A 12584-nucleotide genomic window follows, 5' to 3' on the forward strand; every position below is an offset into this window, starting at 1 on the left:
AGCTTCCTTTAGGCTTTATGAGAGGTTTTGGAGCCCCCCGTGTAAATCGATTAATACAAATCTGTTCACAAAGGCAATGAAATAGGTAGTATATTTTAATATTTTCCCAATTGGTCGTTGTATTGTGACTGCAAGGACTTGGGTTTATGCTAAATGTATGAACAGACAATCAGCAGATGTGATTGATTACTGTAAAGCCTGCAGGCACAGGTCCCAAAATCCATACTTAATGGTGAAAATAAAATCCATACAGACAGTAAATACAGCAGACTGTGCCATTATTGCCTCCCTGTTGACAAAGTCTTCGAGCAATTATGAACCAACACCAGAGGACTAATCAGATCTATCTAAACATGGATATGTCTCCATGAAGATATGGTTGCTATGGCGACGGCGGAGTCTTACAGCGGGATGGTCTTTGCCCAGGGTTTTTCTCACGGATGGACAGAGCATCGTTGAGCAGATGGGCGGCCTCTTTGTATTTGTTCTGATCTCTGCAGAAATGAGAGGGAGAGACAACGGGGTGAGACTGAATGTTTTCGCTCTTTGACTAAAATGGGTGTACAAAGGAGGGCAACATGGAATAAGTCAAATAGGAGAAATAAATAACAGTAAAACTAGCAAAAGTCCCCATATGGAGACATTTCTGACCTGTAGACCAAGGCCAAGATGTTGAGCATGGTGGCCACGTCAGGGTGGTCGTGTCGGAAGTCTTCTCCAAGTCCTCCAAAGCCTGCTTGCAGAGGGGACAGCCACCTCGTGCCCGGCCCTGGGAGGCATATTGGATCACCAGGTTGTGCAGGGTCCTCAGACGGGCCGGGATCTCGTAGCCTCCCTGCTGGGCCGCAGCCACGGCTGCACTGTTGTGTTGGTGTTGCACTGATGGGCACAGAGGCGCACAGGGCAAAGGTCAGCATGCACGTCAAAGGAGGATACAAAAAAAAAAAAATAATATATATATATATATATATATATATATATATATATATATATATATATATATATATATAAAAATTCCCCCCTGATTATGACGCTAATTACATTAGCATGCAAACAATACTGTGGTTTCAGGGAATAGTTACATTATGGAGATAATTCAAATGGCATGACACAGCATTATCTACCCTTGTGTCCTGGACTTCGATGGTTAGTTAGTTAGGTTAGGTTAATTTACTCAAAGAGGGATGTAAGAAATATCAAACCAAAATAAGTATATACATTTCCTTATTCAAGTTTCCACTATGTAAGTGTCATTATTTTGACCACAACAAAAATGTGGTGCATCATTAAAGGTGCTCTAAGTGATGTGACGTGTTTTTTAGGCTACAACATTTTTCGTCACATACAGCAAACATCTCCTCACTATCCGCTAGCTGCCGGTCCCCTGAACACACTGTAAAAAACCGCGGTCTCTGTAGACAGCTCAGGCTCCACAAACGGCAACAAAAACAATCTGCGCCAACCGGCCCCACGAACCATAACAAACAGTGTTCCAGCCAATAACCAACAAGAAGGAGTTGGTTGAGCCATCGCTGCAGCTGCGTTAGCACGTAGGCTACTTCCACAATGCGTATTCATGACTCAGCGCCAAGCCTGGCGCAAGTGTCTTTGCTATGTTAAGACCGTCCACTGCCCGCGTCATTTAAATAGCAAATGCACCTGCGCCCATCTTTGCGCCTATTGGCGTGCTGGTCTTACAGGGAGGTGTGTTCAGGTGAATTCTTGGCGTATTGCTATCTTGAGGCAGCAGGAAGTGATCGCGCCATTGCCCAACAAAAACCTGGTCTAAAGTCAATAACGCAGCAAATTAGTCAAATCGTCCAGGCTTATGCACAGCACGTACACTATGCTTGTTACACACACACAAACACGCAAAAGACTACAAATAAAAATATTACGGCGCAAATCTGCCATCATATTAGCAATCGCCAAGGTCCAAACAGCGCCTGGCTTTAAAGGGAATGGGAGATGACACTCTGATTGGTTTTATTGCATGTTCGCCCAAAACACACCTATGAATTCATGAAGACACTAAGTACAACCCTTTTGAACCACCTTTTTTCCACCGTCAAACTAGCAAAAGTGGATTTGGACACGCCCTAAAACGCACGTGAGACATGCACTTCATGCCATGCACTTCATGCCATGCGCTCAGATCATTAAACTAGGGTGCTAAATATTGACTATAACATTTTGGAAGCAAACTCCAATCTTAAACAAACACTGTTATCAGGTTTGACAGCCTAATGGGTGAGTAAAATCATAGTGTCACGCTGAAATGCTAAATACTGCTGTTCTTACTTCCTTGGCCATGCTCCTCCTCATCGTTGGGGAAGAGGTCGTCCAGGGAGTCCTTGGGTGGTTCTCGGTCCTTCTCCTCCTGCTGAGGGGACCAAACAAAGCTGCCAGTCAGATCCTCACAGACAGCTGCAATCACAGACAATCATCTGGCAACACTGTCATGTAGGGTTTTTAAACATCCAAGCCAATAATTAGTATAATAAATATCACACCTGGATAAAAAAGGGATACAATCTTATCTTGTAGTTACAAATATGCAATTGCTAGTATAAGATCATTTAGACCAATAAATTCAACACTATGTTAAAATTATACTTATCATAATATCATGAGTGCATTTTTGCACCTTGACAGAATACATTGGCCTATTTTGTTAAAGTCCAACTGAAAATAAATAGCTTTTTTTGTCTACTGCGACATACATATTTGCTCTGTTAATCACTTGTCCTATGTTTTCATTTGAGAAAAATCAGAAACCATTTTATAGAATTTTATATTTTATATGTTCTGCTTACATGATGGGACCCTCTAGTTTTGCATTAAACAATGGAATACTGTTAGGTATCCGTCTTTGTAGATGGATCGTATTTGTGTAGTGATCTTATCTTATTTCAATGCGGCCAATCGAACTTTGCATAAAGCAGTAATGTCAGCGTTCTATACCTTGTTGTCCTTGTTTTTAGCCGAGCTGTATGCATTTTGAGAGGAAAGAAAAATGACATTTCAGTTGATTCTGATTCTATCAAATGACTAAGGGTGATTTTCAGTTAGACTTTAAAGTGGAAGCCTGTTAAAAGCTGGAACATCCAGAGCACAAATAAGGTTCCTTCAGGGACAGGGTATTGGCATGATGGATTCCTGCAATAAGCAGTTAGTGGATATAGGTTATTACAGTCTAATTTTATGACTAAGAATAAGGTCAGAATATACAGCGATTCATCCCAGCATCAGATCAATGAGGACCTGACCAGAAAGGCTCCTTCCCGGATCACATATCATTGACAGTTTGCTGCCCATAAGAGTTACAATAGTCACTTTCAACACGGTTTAGAGCTCAGGATTTATATAAGTATTAAACTAATATTAAATTAACTAATACTAAAATTATTTTGATAATCAATAATCGGTTTGAAAAAATAATTAAAAATTCTCTGATTCCAGCTTCTTAAATGTGAATATTTTCTAGTTTCTTCTGGGAGTGTGCCTATGTTCCCACAGTTCTAAGAAAAAAAAAAATGTCACTGAAAATTAGGTCTCATGTTCCCACATTTCTAAGATTCTTTTAAAAAATAGGCCCTATGTTCCCATAGTTCCTACATTTCTAAGATTTATTTTCCAAAATTAGGCCCTATGTTCCCATAGTTCCTACATTTCTACGATTTTTTTCCAAAATTAGGCCCTATGTTCCCACGTTTCCTATCCATAAATTTCTATCAGATTTTAACCCCCTTTCTCCCAATTTGGTAGCCAATTACACCCAACCTATTATCCAGTAGCAATGGACTACAGATGGAATGTAACCCTAACCCTAACAGGGCCTAATTTTAAGAAGAAAAAAATTCTTAGAAATGTAGGGCTGTGGGACCATTGGGCTCTGGGAACATAGGGCTGACCCCTTTCTTCTCTCCTCTATGACAGTAAACGGAATATCTTTGAGTTGTGGACAAGACAAGATATTTGAGACAACATCTTGGGCCAACGACTAATCGAGAAAATAATCGACAGATCAATCAATAATGAAAATGATTGTTAGTTGCAGCCCTAAACAATATATTTTAAAGAATTTGGTTACAATGAGAGCAATCTAACCACAACACACAACATGTACACAGTTACATAAATCTCCCAAAAACACATAAGTGACCAAGTATCTGTAGATATGCATTTGTGATTTCTTACGGTACTTACAGTGGGTGAGACGTCTTCATCATACTTTTTGAGCTGGTTCATGAACTCCAGGTGCTTCTTCTCCTCCTCCAGCTGGGCCACGCTCTGCTCGCTCTTCTGCAGCTTCTGCTGGGTGTTGGCCAGCTCGTCCCGCAGCCACTGGTTTTCCTGGCACAGCCTCCTGACCTGTGCACGCAGCTTCTGCTTCTCAGACTCCACGGCGTTCAGGTGGTTGGACAGGGCCATCATCACCTGGGGTGGAGGCAGCGTTCAAGAGCAATGATATTTACCGGGGACAAATTGCCGCAGTGGCAAAAGCAGGAGAGAACAAACCGGGGCTGGTTCTGAATGAATCATGATCATCACACAAGCTCAGTATAGAATGAGGAAGCAGAAACATACCAAGTGGGAGACGGTAACACATGGCTGTGTGGTTTAAATAACGCTCATTTACTACACTGTGAACCATTCTCCTCTTTTTCTGCCAATTCTGATGTTAAAAACTGTAACCCACTTCCTTTTACATGGCATTTTCTTTTTTTTGCTCATATCGTCCGAGTGCCCAAACTACTCATCGCGTAGGAAAATACATTCTGCCCTCCCGATAGCTCTAGCACCGTCTTACCTGAGCTTCTCCCAGGCCCAGTTCAATCATCTCCACTGACTTGCGAAGCAGGTTGGACTTCTCGTGCACCAGGTTGGCCTCTTCATCCTTCTTTAGGCACTTGATGGTCTCCAGGAGGCTGTGGAGGATGGAGTTGTGCTCATTCTTCAGGGCCTCCAGACCCTGGATCACCAGCTTTGTGTTGGAGATGATCTCTTCCTGAGAGAGCTTCTCCAGCTTTTCTTCCCGTGGATACACCATGGTGGACATCTTCTAGTTAGCTCAGGAAAACTATGCAGATTGAAAGAAAAAAAAAAAAAAAAAAAAGGGTACCTTGGTTGTTATCACAGACTAACCCAGTGGACACTGCGGGAAAAATTTAAAACAGCAGCAGCTGCCACATTGAAAGGACATTTTAAACGCGGCCTTCCAAAGATGCAGCTGTGCTTCTTAACACTGAAAATCACTGGCGCAAAACTCGAGAGCTCAGCTGGACTGCAAACTGTCACAACACGTCTCTTGTTACTTTTCCTCTATTTAACTGAGAGTTATCTTCGATTTCAATTGATCTTTCACACTATAGACCATCGAAGGCATTCTCTGCTGGGGTGACATGACAGAAGCCACTCTCTCCGTTTAAAGACATCAATGCCTTGACAGCGTAGAGCCCCGGCCCGTGATGCTGACAGACACAGGTGCATAATTCTGAGCTCTGCTGGAAATTTTCGCAGCATGACCAACGCACAAACGCGTCAGCCATAAAAAGGGGGAATGAACTCATGTTTTATCACTGCAGGGGGGATAAGGGATTCAAATTTCATGAGTGAGATAGGTCAGCATTTCTTTGAGCGGTTTAATTAGACAAATTCAGAATGTATGCCGTTCAACGAGAAGAAAAAGGGTTGTTAAATAAAAACACACATGAACTAGGCTCTAACCATGCTCGGGAAAAACTCAGCTGCAAGGGTTGAAATGAGTGGACACATGCAGAGTATCGACACGGGTATAAAGCCTGCCACAGGGACATATTATTCTGGTGGACAGACTGTAGGGATTTGCCACCTATAATAAGCTCTGGGAGAAGGGCTGCAGCTCGCTATGTTAACAGAGGGCACACAGATGCTGCAGTGTGCCTGCCTTCTGGTGCCAGCACTTTATCCAAACAGAGGCCTAGCTGACTGGCTGAAGAATCCAGGAGAGTATGACATGATAAAAGCCTCATAAATACAGCAGCTTAGCAGCTGGTCAAGTCGCAGGAAAAAAAAAAAAAAAAAAAAACTGTGTCGATAACATTGTGTGTTTTGGAGACACGTCAACCCTTTTGGTTAAGTGCATGGAACACGTGCCATTTTCCTGAAACAGTCTGAATATAATTTATGACTCGCTGAGCCACATCACTGTTGGCTACGTCATGCAAAATGTCAGTGCAAAAAGCGGCCCTGCCCTTCTGACTGGGGTAATGTTGAGCTAGTGCGGTCTGTATTTTAGCAGCAGCGAGGACACCAGGTTAAGGATGAGGGGGCTTACAGTGATAAACACCAGCTGAGCTCCATCTGCCAAGAGAAAAACATATACCACACACACACACACACATTAGTGAGCCACTCCCTGCTTTGCTACTCGCATTTCAGAAATTGTCTATTTAAAGCAGAGCACTGAGAAAATAAAAAGACCAACAAATGCCCTAAACAACTGCAATAAATAGCTATTTGCGGTGTGGTATGAAAACAGAAGAGATAACGATGGCTATGTTAAATCCTGTTGTAGAGACCTGGAGTTAACGTAGCCCATCAAATCTTTTGTTCGAGCAGTCCAATTTATCGCTGCAGCTCTAATGGCTGCCCACCATAATTTGCTAGCTACAGAATAAATGTGTTTGTGTATTTTCAGTGGCCCTTGGCTCAGCTTTACAGCCAACACTGGCAGAAACTACCAAAGGAGTCTGTTGCTAGTATCCAGTAATTACGTCCCTCCTGTGATGTTATGCATGTCACATCATGTAATCACAGCTGGGCTACGTTCGGGGGAGTGGTATTCATGATGCTAATATATTTAATGATGGACACTAGACAAGCGCACGGGGGCAGCTACTGAAGTCAACTAATGGCCAACTGGACATCAGTGGGCCTGTGGAAATGAGCTTTGATCAGGATGACAGTGGAGCCTGCGTACCACCAGCTGGAGCAGCAGTGATCGATCGATCGATCATAAAAAGTGTCAGGTAACCAAATACTATGGAGTGTTTACAGCGAAGACATATGCGTACGTATCTGCTGTCAGGTGAAACCCTCTCAACTCGAAATAATTGTGTGGCCAGGATAGCTCAGTCGGTAGAGCGGGCGCACATATTCAGAGGTTTATGCCTCAACGCAGAAGGTCCAGGGTTCAAGTCCGACCTGCGACGATTTCCTGCGTGTCTTCCCCTCTCTCTCCCCCTTTCATAGCTTTCCTATACATTAAAAGGCGGAAATGCCCAAAAAATAAAATAAATAAAAAAAACTTGGATTGTTTTTCCTTTCCTCTAATTAAAAACTTAAAAAGGTGCCCTGCCACACAAAACCGTTTTTACTTGTATTTTTTGAAATATGCTAGGTCCATATGTGTTTGTGTTATGTTGTGAATGTGAAAATGAACTGCTACCTCCTCTGTCAGCTCTAGTCACTGAAAAGAAATAAGCAGAGAAATCAGGCCAATTACAAAAGCTGGTCAGTCTGACATCATATTGCCTGAGCTCATTACTATTCATGAGCTCAGCCTGGGTAAAGGATTCTGACAGCCAGGCGCTCATAGGCTAGCTGTTAGCCAATCAGAGTCAAGCAGCTTAGCTCGTTGAATATTAATGACAACTGGCACAAATGGAGCGGAGTCTTCCTGCAGGCTTTCTATACTGCGCCAGAATGGCTTGAAACAAGGTAACCAAAGCATTTTTTTCCACAAACAAATGTTACAGAGTCCATGGTAGAACTTCAGACATTACCACAAAGTAATGAAATACGTGTGGCAGGGCACCTTTAACCATCCTTAGGTTCATAAACACGCTTACTAAAATCCATCAACATTCGAAAAGAAAATCAATAGATTTTTCATTTTTTTCCTACAAATAGGCCTACACTTTTGTTGTTAACTTCCTGAAGCATCAGTGTAAACCTCATACAAAGCAGGTCGCATGTTGTTTAAGTTGTTAAAACGGTGCCGACAGATTTATATTCAGCATATTAGATATGGTACTCAGAGGTGACACTGAGCACCTCTCATCTGCAATTTTGTACTTTATTGCACTTCATATACAATTATGTCTTCACTTCCATTTTACAGGAAGAAACAGAAGAGCAGTAAAAAGCTAATTCACAGAGACAGCCAACCTCTTCAGAAGAGTGCTGTGAAAAGATCCATTAAGCGGTTTTCCTCCCACATCAAATGACCCCATTCTAATAAAAAAAACGTAATTAATAGTAACATGCACTCTAAACCACTTCAGGAGATTTCAGATCATCAAACCTACACGGAAGTCTAGAAAATTCGTTGCTAAGCATTTAAAAAAAACAAACAAACATAATTGGGGCCAAGCATCACAATCAAATGGGCGTACATTCAGATATATAAAAAATGTTAAGGATGCCAAAAACAAAATGCCCAGAGGGCTTGCATTCAGTGCAGGCGTGCCAACTGTAAAGTTATTCAGCAGGCAAGAAGTAACACGTTTCGGGGAGAACTTACAATACATGAACTGAAAGCCATTCTGTCCTAACAAAAACCGACTCGCTACTTTATATAAGTCTATTCAAATGCAACAAACAAATCAAGCTGTCATTTGCATGCTCAATTTTTTTTTAAGCGCTCCCCAATGTTCTTTTCCTAAACCCAACCGTTTATTGTTTTCCTAAGTGTGTGACGTTGGTCACCGTCGTGTTTTTGTCGTTTTATTTATCGTTTTGTTTGTCGTTTTGTTTGTCGCTTTTTTGTGTTACTCAAGCCTTTCCCAACGTTCTTTTCCTAAACCCACGCGTGTGACGTTGTTCTCGCGACAGTACGGCACGTTCTTGTGATAAGACGCGTTCTTGTGACAAGCGCCTCTCGCTGATCTCCTTCTCCGTTTCAGCTGGTGTCAGTCACGTGACGCTGGCTCTGAACGAAAACGCGTTGTGGATTAGCTAGACAGGTAGGCTAGTGCTTTATGTCCCTCTCAGCGATTAGAGTTTTTCAAAATGGCGGAACGACATGGAAGCCTCCTTGGACTTGCCCGTCCAACGTCAACACAGATAAGAAATTCTTCGTTTACGAGGATAAGTCAGATCATTGCCAGAGGTCATTTTACACCAATGAGGACATATTTATGAATGAAGACATTGATTTTAGCTAATGAAAATACTTAAAAACACTACACAGTGTACCTTTAAGTCGGGGATGGTACAAGCCTAACTTGCATGGAGAGAATATGAGGAAAAGTTTGCTCTGCCGTCGCAGCCTACAGTACTTTTCTCCCTGATAGGAGCTGGCACCAAAGCTCTTACCTGCTCTGATCAAGATATGAAACTATCTCTTTCAAAGCTCAAGCATAATCACAGATCAGACAGCTTATTACCCTCTTGTCTCAACAGTTAAACATATGTGGATGAAAGGCACGACTAGCAGAGCGTACACTGTTGCTAACAAAGAGGAGAAGCACTATTATGACAGTCAAGGGAGAAACGAGCAGCTTCGCCTTGATAAAACACACAAATGGCTGGAAGGACTCAGACCGCTCGAGTTAATATTTTCTAAGTCTTTTAAGAGGTGAGATAAAGTCCAACAGGCCTGCTGTTTTTCTTTACAAAGGCCGCCCCGTGAATTAATCTTTAACATTGACTTTGTTGTGTTTCATCAAAATCACGTGCACGTGAAGCACATGACAGCATCACAGGTTCATATGAAAAACCAGCAGACGGACTAAAGGAAATGACCGACAGACTACGTACCAGCTTCAATTCATCAGGCCAGAATAAGACTCCTCAGACTGCTGAAAAATGGATTACAGTGCTTTTGGGACAACAGGAAAAATGCACCCACCGTGTACATATTACACTATACAGCAGGGAGCAACACGTTCATTTGATCTGGGCTTCTATCCAAACGGCCCCATGATCAGCTAAAGGAATGACCAGGAACAAGTGTTAGTCGAGGTGCAGTAGCTAGCGAGGTTAGGCAGCTGGTAAAAAAACCAAAAGTTCACTTCCTAAAACAAACCACAAAGTAAACACGGGCCCACGAGGACACCACCGGCTCACAGCTACTTGACCTGCCACATACGCAACATAGATAACAACAGATGTTCCGGCCTCACATTGGTACGTTGCAACAGATTAGACTATTTAAAGAAATGTATGGTGGCGTATTTGTATAACATATAGTAACCATTATAGTGAAACAAACAACTCATTCTAACCAAAAGGGAGGGGGTCATTGCTTTTCTTCATGAGGAAAAACGACATATATGAAAAATGTGTGGCTCAGTGATGAGCGCTGCTGCCCTCACAGCAAGTAGGCCCTGCTGATTACTGGGTCCGGCCAGGGCTTTACTGTGTGGAGTTTGCATGTTTTCTCCGTGTTTGCATGTTTACCTCCCAACCATAAAGACATGCATGATAGGCAAGTCCTGCCATTGCCCTTACTGGCATTATAAACTGGAGTTGGTCCCCGGACTATAGCTGCCTACCCATCCTAATTAGTCAGGATGGGTTATATGCAAAGGGTACATTCCTCATATGTGTGTAAATATCTACTGGCAATTAAAAGAGATAATTGTATGTGCAAATTAAACTCTCACCCTTTATATATTTATTACAAAAGCCACTAGATGCCGACTAAAGACTTAATCCATTTATCATTCTTGCTGGCAATGTTTCCAGCTGCTTGCTGGACCAGAAAACTAACCTTGGTCTCAGTGGCAGATCAGAGCCTCATACTTTGGCACGGTGAAAAGCTGATGAAATAATGACTCCTCCTCCAGCAATAGCGCTACGCGCTGGCAAAGTGCATCATCATAAAATCCGCTGTGCTAAATCCAAAGTGATCCTCCTTAAAATGAAAAGGGGAAACCTTCGGTGCAAAACAGAGGCAAATGGGAATGAAACAGGACAGCAGTGAGAGTGACGAGCGCCGATGGGCGGGGTAGGAGGAGGACGAGAGCTGCGTGCGGGAGGATGATGACCTTCCCACTGCTCCGTCAGAACAACCAACATCAGCTCAGGGCGCACATCAAGAGACAGCCCCGCCCACAGCGGGAGGAGAGCAGAGGAGCAGGTCGGATGGGGGAGGGAGCCTCCCTGATCTAGACTCTGCTCCTCATCAGACACAAAGGAATAGGTCTTTAACTGGCGTGGACTCAATGACATGGTTTACAGGCACAAACGGAGTTTCACATGACCCCAAGGATGAGGGCACACACACACACAACACACTGCAAGGTCCAAACCTACGGTCTCGTGGTGCTACAGGTTATGTGAAAAATAATATTACACTGATTCCCATATAGCTCCCGGCCCTAGATTCTCACCTTAGCACCGAGCAGCATGTCTGGTGAGCCAAGTTCACTTATAATCTAACCACCAAACCATGTGCCGTCCAGCAAATGTTCATAAAGTGATAGGAGCCATTTGTAGCCCAGCAAACACTTGCAACATGTCAGGGGACGGCAATGATCATATTTCACATATCAGGAAATGTGTATTCATACAGACAGGCAACCTCTTCAGTGATGATCAAGGGCTCAATAATACAGCAGCGATTTGAGAACTATCTAGTTTGTGATGACATGATTACATTGGATTTTTCTAATACAAGTACAAGCATATCTGGAGAGATAGATCACTTGTGGTCCATGGGCCTTAAGAGAAAAATCAATCCAAAACAGTGTTATTAAACCTCATATTATCAAAATTCTGTTTACTAATAAAAATCAAATCGCTTTAAAAACAACTGAATAGACAGTTCTTCTTAAATCTGACATGGTTTAGATCAGAAGGACCAGAAACTGAATTTCACGGCCAAGTCAGATGACTCAACCTCGCAGGGGGATCAAAGGTCATGTTATATTGTAGCAATCGTAGCACATCCTACCCAGAAGCTAATAGAAATGCCCAAGAGGAGAGAACAGCGTAATGGAAGACAGTTGTGTGTTTACAGAAGAGAACTGTACTCTGTATTGACTGGTTTATTTCCCTTAGAGCAGTGGAAACCTGGGCCACCTCTCTGTCGTGTCTGCCCACCCAGAGCTCCACTCTTTATTAGTCTCCATCTCCGGAGAGGCCTCACCTCTGACATAATCACATCTCCCTTTGGAAAACACCATCATCACTCAGGCCATCGTTTCTTTGAATATCTCCCTTCCGGTCTTTCAAGTCGACTGTGCTTTTCCCCACTGATCTCCTGTTACCAAGGCTAATTTGCACATTGAATCTTACAGATTATTTTTTGCGGCATTTTAGGCCTTTAATTCCACAGGACAGATGAAGACACGAAAGGGGAGAGAGAAGGGGAATGACATGCAGCAAAGGGCCGCAGGTAGGCCGCTGCGTTTCAGGAGTAAACCTCTATATATGTGCGCCTGCTCTACCAACTGAGCTAACCCGGCCACCGAACCTTACTGACTTAAAGGGCAGGACAACAACCCTTAATAAGCTGCCATTTTCTTCTCTAAAGTCAATTTACATAACTTTAACCTTACTGAAAAGCTGAGCTGGAAATCTTCAATGAGCAAATACGACTGAGACTGTTTGAGAGAGGATGTGGTGCCTTTATTATTAGTAAAATACTA

The 12584-nt window shown here is 42.8% G+C and overlaps 1 pseudogene; it reads right to left on the reverse strand.

Annotated features, from left to right (window-relative positions):
• Positions 1-333: 333 nt before the first annotated feature.
• LOC114572522 (kinesin light chain 1-like) lies at positions 334-5073 on the reverse strand (annotated as a pseudogene).
• Between the last annotated feature and the right edge of the window lie 7511 nt (positions 5074-12584).

The sequence above is a fragment of the Perca flavescens genome, chromosome 17 (genome assembly GCF_004354835.1).
Source record: "Perca flavescens isolate YP-PL-M2 chromosome 17, PFLA_1.0, whole genome shotgun sequence".
In the NCBI taxonomy this organism is placed as follows: Eukaryota; Metazoa; Chordata; class Actinopteri; order Perciformes; family Percidae; genus Perca; species Perca flavescens.